We start from the raw sequence: 7,993 nt of genomic DNA, 5'->3' as shown, positions 1-7,993 counted from the left end.
TGCATATTAGATTTCAAATTGAATATCACTACTCATAAGTTTCCATACGCCTAGTGTGGGGTGTCTTAGATGCGCACATACCTTATTACCATATTAGGATGGGAGAAGTACTCAAAGTGTTCAAAATTTCTCTTCTGTTCTTCTGTACTTCTCCTTATCAGCCTATATTCAGTTATTTAATTATTTGCCAGTGAATTTCCACTCAGCATTAGCAGACTGCATACAGAGACATGAATCATATGAAGTACAAGTATTGTAAAGTACAATAAAGAAAAGTACTGGACCTATGAACTCATCCCACTAACCCTTTCACCTCACCTACCCATCATCTCCATCCCCAGCTATCCGGATCCTGAAAGCAATTTAAGGTGATAGAGAAAAATAATAGAGAGCAAAGAAATAGGCATATAAATCAACCATTACTCGACCACATTAAAAGTATGTGATAATGCATCAGCCTTAATTTTATCAACCCCTCTGATTTATTGAATATTCAAATTATAAAGTTGTAAAAATAAAGCCACCTGCATCAAATGTTGATTAGGATTTTACAATAAATGCACAAATGTCAGAGGATTATGATCCGAGTATACCAACACCTCTGCGCCTCCTCCAACATAAACATCGGCCAGAACATACCCAAAGCTTCTTTCTCGATAATGGAATCATTTTTCAAAACATGAATTTTAAAAGGCTGATCAAACTTGGGTGCTGCAAAGACTGGAGCTGTCGCCAGGAACAATTTCATGTTGTCAAAAGCCCTCTGACAGATGTCCACTTAAACTTAATAGAGTCTTTCAACATATCAGTCAACAGAGAAACAAGAGTGGCAAAATTTAGGACAAAAGCTTCTATAGTAACCAACAAGCCCTAAAAAACACTTGAGCTCCTTTTTGGTCGATGGAGGAGGAAAACCTTCAATAGCCGAAACTTTAGCTCAGAGAGGGCGTACTCTGACCTTTCCAACCTCCTTACCCAAGTACTAACCTGTGGCCTTGGCAAATACACATTTTGACAGGTTGACTGTAAGGCGCCCTTCAACCAGACGATCAAACAATGTCTATAAACACTGAAGATGCTGCTCTCACGTATCACTAAAAAATAATATCATCATCCAAATAAACAGCGCATCCCTTCAAACCCAAAACCACCCGATTCAGTCATCTCTGAAAAGTTGCGGTAATAAAAGCGGTTAACTCTTGGGCACGTGTTTGTTAACGCCACTTGCCAGTACCCTTTTAAGAGATCCAGTTTACACTGGACATTTCAGAAATGATCTTATGATCAAATGTAGGACGCTTTCTACGCAACGTTTTATAAATGAGGCCTCTGGTGCCGTTTTTTTATGGCGTTTCAGATGAAAAGATGGCGCAAAATATGGCGTTCTGTAGTATAAGCGGTGTAAATTCAAATCCAAAATGCCATTACTTTCGCCATTTGGCCATCCATAGTACTCAATCTGACAAAAACAGCATAAAAATGCAGCATGTTTTATAATATTAAAAGCAGCCCCTCCTTTTACTACATAGCCCAGCCCCAGTAATGAAGTAGGTGGTATGACCAGTGTAGTAGAATATCGATCTGAATGGCGATCCAACTCAAGGGTCCTGTCTTTAATGAAAAAAAGGGAAAAAAAACTCATTGTCGGTGTAGTGGAACACTTATGTCTTAGCATTTATTTCTCTTTATTTTATGTGATTTGTGCTTCTGTATGCAGTCTGCTAATGCTGATTGGAAATTTACTGGCAAATAACTGAATATGGTGATAAGAAGTTACAACAACTTTTTTTTTTTTAACTGTAAGCAAAGCTGCACATATTGAAACTATCTTTTGGAGAAGCTAGACTTGACTGCTAAGAACAAAAGTGAAACTTTGAACACTTTGTGTACTCCTGCAATCCATATTAGGATTGCTGACCCCCCTGTCTGTTAGGTCAGGATGGAGAGGACTGATTCAGTAAAGGAAAATGTGAAACTTTTATTTGGTTTGGTGTTTCCAACAACTGACCTGCCTTGATGCAATGATTGACAGGGCATTTTCAATTCCACATTGAATTTTGCTTCATTCATTGCGGGACATATAATGAAAGCTTGAACATGTTAAACATATCTAATCATTTCTGTAATACATTTTCATTTTAATCTTGCAACATATAAACTGTTAAAATATATATTTAAATTTTGTTAAAACTAGTGTAGGAAATAGAAAATGTAAATTATATTATTGAATTTGAATGAGCATTTTGTTCCAAACGTTGCACATTTGGTATGGAAAATGTAAATTCCATAAGTTCCCTTTCAGTCGCTCACATATGGCGTAGTCGACATGTCGACTGATTGGGATCACGCTTAGGGAGCCTGTCATCTTCGAGTATTGAAAAAATGGGCCAGTGCACATTGGCGTGCGAGATTTGCATCTCGTGCTCCGCCCCGCAGCGTGAGCATAAACACGGAAGCGGATGGACACACCACTTGTCTTTCGCTTAGGAGCCGATCGTTCTGCATGTCGATGTCTCTGAAGAGTGTTGTTATATTACAACGAGCTAGTGTGTCAGTGCTTCTTCAGGAAGTCTCTCCTGATGCTGGTGGTTCTACAGCGCGAGTGCATTGGTGGTCTCAAGCTTCCTGAGCTCTCAACTGCTGTTTTAATAGCATCACATTTCTGTTTGTGTTTCTTTGTCTGACAGCCGGTTGAGGGTGAAGAGAGTGAGTGCTTCACTGGTACAGGCTGCACCATCCCTGCCAGTGTTGCTGCGATCATTCCTGTGTACTCTGTCACTTGTGAGAGTTTTTAATTTCCTGAAAGAGCAACACGGGTGCGTTTGCGTCTTTTTCAAGATGTCATTACACCCGAGTGTTTCTGGATGTAGTCGTTCCCTGTCCCCCTCTGACGGTCACAATTGTTGCATCACGTGTTTTGGCTTACAGCACGCTGAAGCAGCTTTTGTGGATGGCTCGTGTTCCCATTGCGGGAACATGATTGTCTCGGTGTTGAGATCGAGACTCGCCTTCGTCCGCGAAGGTGGAGACCCCATTACCATGCCCCACCCTAGGGTGACATGTAGGATGGGTGATCGAAGGATATTGATGGAGTTCCAGCCCGGTAATCATTCCCTTTGGGCTCCTCACGCCTCCATCACACCGCAGCCGGTGGAATCCCCTGTTGAAAGCGCTGGTCTCTCTGTAATGGACCGACCAGACGTTTCATTCGGAGTCCCTCCAGAGGACAGGATGGCGATTGCAGCATCGATTGTGAGCTGGGCTCTAGAGATGACAACTCAGCTGCGTTATCCCCTTCGGGCAGTGTAACGTTGCCCGAGCCGGATCCACAGTTCTCAGCTATGCTGAAATGGGCCGCCGAGGCTGTCGGACTCGAGTGGAATCCTCCACCGTAGGAGGATTACTCCTCGTGGAGGTACTAGAGGTACTAGGTCGTGGACGGCACCTTTTACTGACAGAGCCTGGATAGCTCCTCTCCCTCACTACCCTTGACGGAGGAGTGGTGAAGGGTTACGAGGCTGTCCCTCCAGTGCAGGGCTGGACTGGGCCAAAAAATCGGCCCGGGCATTTTGGCCCACTATATCAGTGGTTCCCAAACCTGTCCTGAAGGACCCCCAACACTGCACGTTTTCATTGTCTCCCTAATCAAACACACCTGATTCAACTCATCAGCTCATTATCACATGGGTTAATGAGCTGATGAGTTGAATCAGGTGTGTTTGATGAGGGAGACAAAGAAAACGTGCAGTGTTGGGGGTCCTTCAGGACAGGTTTGGGAACCACTGCACTATATGATCATAAACACCGGCCCGAGGCATAAGCGAACTGGCCACCAGGGGGCCCCCAATCGAGTTTTTTTTTTATTTTTATTTTTTTTTACATATTAATTAACTTAAACAAGTGACATGAATGAATTAATGACTAATTCAAGACATTCTGATTTCATGATCAATATACCTGCCTACAACTGCTGCTGTGTCTGTGTAAGGAATCTGTGCTTTGTCATGTCTCTTATTGTGAAAATTGTCAGTTCATGTTTCTTTTGTAGTTCTGTTCATGGTCTTTGTAGTTTTGTTTGCTAATTAGACTCACTCACTCAGGTGTACAGTGTTATCTAATTAGTCCTGTTATTTAACCATGGTGTTCTTTCTTACCTTGACGGATTATTGTTTGAATGTTAGTGTGTTCTAATGTTCATGCGAACGTGCCCTTGATATGGTTCATTGCTATGGTGAAGCTCTACGCTCCGTGTCATGTGTTCTACGCTCAAGTCATGAATTGCTGTTTTGAGCCATTAAACATCATTTTTATCTGCATCTAGATCCTGACTTTAACTTGGTTCTTGGAGCACGTTACAGAATAATCCGTCTAAAATGGATCTAGCAGATCGGCTCATGAGTCCTCGTCAAGCAGGTCGTTCTATTGAAAATTATGTCAAGGATTTTCTATGTTTCACGGATCATGTACCATGGGATGAGACTTATTTAAAGTGGTGCTTTCAATATGGATTGGACGATGAATTCGCTGAGTTAATGCCTTCGTTTGAGCACCCCTCTACGCTATGCCAGCAAATGGACTTTATTTTGTTTTTAAGTGGGTCTAGTTTCACTGTGGGTGAGGCTGTGGCTTACCACAACCCAGAGAGTGCAACTGTCCTCTCGAACCAAGATCTGGCTTTAATTAATTTTTCAGGGGGGGCAGTAGAGGAGAGCGTGAGTGCCGAGGCTGCAGTGAACGAGTGCAACGAAGCCGAGAACATGAGTGCCGAGGCTGCAGTGAACGAGTGCAACGAAGCCGAGAACGTGAGTGCTAAGGCTACAAAGAATTGCACTGAGGCCGAGAATGTGATCGTCTCAGTGTTGAATGAGAACGTTGAAACTGAGATGAGGCACACCATGGTTAAGAACGAGTGTGCATTTTTGTTTTTTCTTAGGAACGAGGGGGTAGTTTTTTCAGATTCCAAGCTTTATGCCATGGTCACGGGGGAATCTAAGTTACCTATGTACAATGTGACAAGTAAGGAAACCTTGAGCTTTGAGCTTCATGCTACTGCCATGGACAAATTACTGATGTTTATTATACTTCATGTGACAAGTGTTATGGGGTCTTTGTTTTGTATTGCTGCAATGAATGTCTTTGCCTTGTGTCGGGCACATTGTAGTACTGTCTCAATGTTTGTATCAGAGCCCATTGAACTGCCTTTTGGGTTAGCAATTAGGCTAGTTTTTCCCCTGCCTCACGGTCCTGGCCCTCCCATGGACAATGATTTCAGGGAATCTTTGTTGGGCATCAGGAGCTGCCATTAAGGAGGGGGGTTATGTAAGGAATCTGTGCTTTGTCATGTCTCTTATTGTGAAAATTGTCAGTTCATGTTTCTTTTGTAGTTTTGTTTGCTAATTAGACTCACTCACTCAGGTGTACAGTGTTATCTAATTAGTCCTGTTATTTAACCATGGTGTTCGTTCTTACCTGGACGGATTATTGTTTGAATGTTAGTGTGTTCTAATGTTCATGTGAACGTGCCCTTGATGGTTCATTGCTATGGTGAAGCTCTACGCTCCGTGTCATGTGTTCTACGCTCAAGTCATGAATTGCTGTTTTGAGCCATTAAACATAATTTTTATCTGCATCTAGATCCTGACTTTAACTTGGTTCTTGGAGCACGTTACAGTCTGCCAGTGTTTGAGTCATGCGCATAACCTCGCGTGCATAGACAATTTGTGCGCAAAGTCACGGTAATGTTAAGCCATGTCACTAAAATTTGATTTGATCAATGATTGATGACTGACATTTAAATCAATGATTTATCCTTTAAATGTAATAATATTCAGAACAGAACAAGAATAAAAAATAACTATAAACAAGCCAAAACTAAATAATTTAAAGCGAAAGTGATAGTAAGCGGCGTTGGGCTTACGTATCTCTCTTATTAGAATCAAAATGTTTCAACATTCGCGATGTATTTGGTTGGTAAACTATTCTTTATTATAGGCTTTGTACTTCACTCACGTTCCAATATCGACGGAAAAAAATCATCCTCTTCACACGCGCTAAAATGTGCTTGGAAACATCACAGTGGAGCGGTGCTTACCATGAATGTATGAAGTGTATTACTGACTATTTAAACAGAGCAGTGTAATTTTTTATGCTGGGTTGCCTATTTTATTATTATATTTTATTACGGCTATAATGAACAGGCTGCGATGTCAAGATTACACTACTGGAATATGTTTGTGTGTGTGTGTGTGTGTGTGTGTGTGTGTGTGAGAGGCGCGGGTGCGATCGAATAGTGGAAACATAAAAACAGCAGCCTTCACCCAGGCCTCAGCGGAGAGCTAGCCGCAGGCAGGCTGCCCAGCCTGTGTCAGACACTGCCAAGCCAGTTGGAAAGTGTGAGACCAAGTGTCCCTGATACAGGCCACCCAGGGATGGGGGGACGAGCTCTTCAGATGATTACCGTTCCGCCGCTGGCTCCCCGTAGTCCACAGTAATTTAGTATTTAACATTTCAAGAAAGAAATTAAATAAATAAAAAACGGCATAGTGCATGCACATATTAAAACTATCTTTTGGAGAAGCTAGACTTGACTGCAGGAACAGAAGTGAAACTTTGAACACTTTGAGTACTTTTGCAATCCATATTAGGATTGCTGACCCCCTGACTGAGAGGTCAAGATGGAGAGGAAAATGTGAAACTTTCACTTGAAACTTCCACATTTATTTGGTTTGGTGTTGCAATGATTGACAGGGCATTTTCAATTCCACATTGAATTTTGCTTCATTCATTGTGGGACATAAAATGAAAGCTTAAACATGTTAGACATATCTAATAATTTTTCTAATACATTTTCATTTTAATCTTGCAACTTATAAAATGTTAAAATATACGTTTAGATTATATTGTATAGAGTATTTTGTTCCAAACGTTACACATTTTGTATTGAAAATGTACATTTAAAATACAGAAATACATTGCCATTTTGCATATTACATTTCAAATTGAATATTGTTTCGCTACCCATAAGTTTCCATACGCCTAGTGTGGGGTGTCTTAGATGCGCACATACCTTATTACCATATTAGGATGGGAGAAGTACTCAAAGTGTTCAAAATTTCTCTTCTGTTCCTAGCAGTCAAGTCTAGCTTCTACAAAAAGACAGTTTTCAAGGAAATGCAGTTTCTGAAAAACAAGTTGTAGTACTTCTCCTTATCAGCCTATATTCAGTTATTTAATTATTTGCCAGTGAATTTCCACTCAGCATTAGCAGACTGCATACAGAGACATGAATCATATGAAGTACAAGTATTGTACAATAAAGAAGTACAATAAAGAAAAGTACTGGACCTATGATTGAGAAAACTAACTCATCCCACTAACCCTTTCACCTCACCTACCCATCATCTCCATCCCCAGCAATCCGGATCCTGAAAGAAATTTAAGGTGATAAAGAAAAATGGTAGAGAGCAAAGGAATAGGCATATAAATCTGGGTAGGCAAACTAGGCACTGCCTACCCTGCCAAAATTAAAAAATAAAATTGTTTATTAAATAATAAACTTGTATTTGTATTTTTACTGTTTATTCTTGTGATTTATATATGCAATATGTGTGTTATTCCAATTATTTAGTCGTTATGATGACAAATGTAGCAGTTACGCATAATCAAATAAAAAACAAATCGTAGAATAAGCAGTGCTTTTACTGTCCATTCATTGCAGACGGCAAGCGAAAAACCCATGTTGCGCATGCGCACTTCGATCCTGTATTCTTTAACATGTACGTCAAAAGCACAACTCTGCTGTGCCTTTGGACGTAAATATGGTATGCCCGTAACATCTCCGTAACATATCAGACATGGACCAATTAAAATCGAGATATTACAGGACATTTGCGCAGCTAACGTCATTAACGTTACACCACAGCTAGCCTACATGCCTAATCCCCGCGCCAAATTCAAAGCCAAAATGACAGCACCGGAGTTAAAAGGCCGTCAT

The sequence above is a fragment of the Abramis brama genome (genome assembly GCF_963993115.1).
Source record: "Abramis brama genome assembly, chromosome: 7".
NCBI lineage: Eukaryota > Metazoa > Chordata > Actinopteri > Cypriniformes > Leuciscidae > Abramis > Abramis brama.
This window is presented reverse-complemented; position numbering follows the sequence as displayed.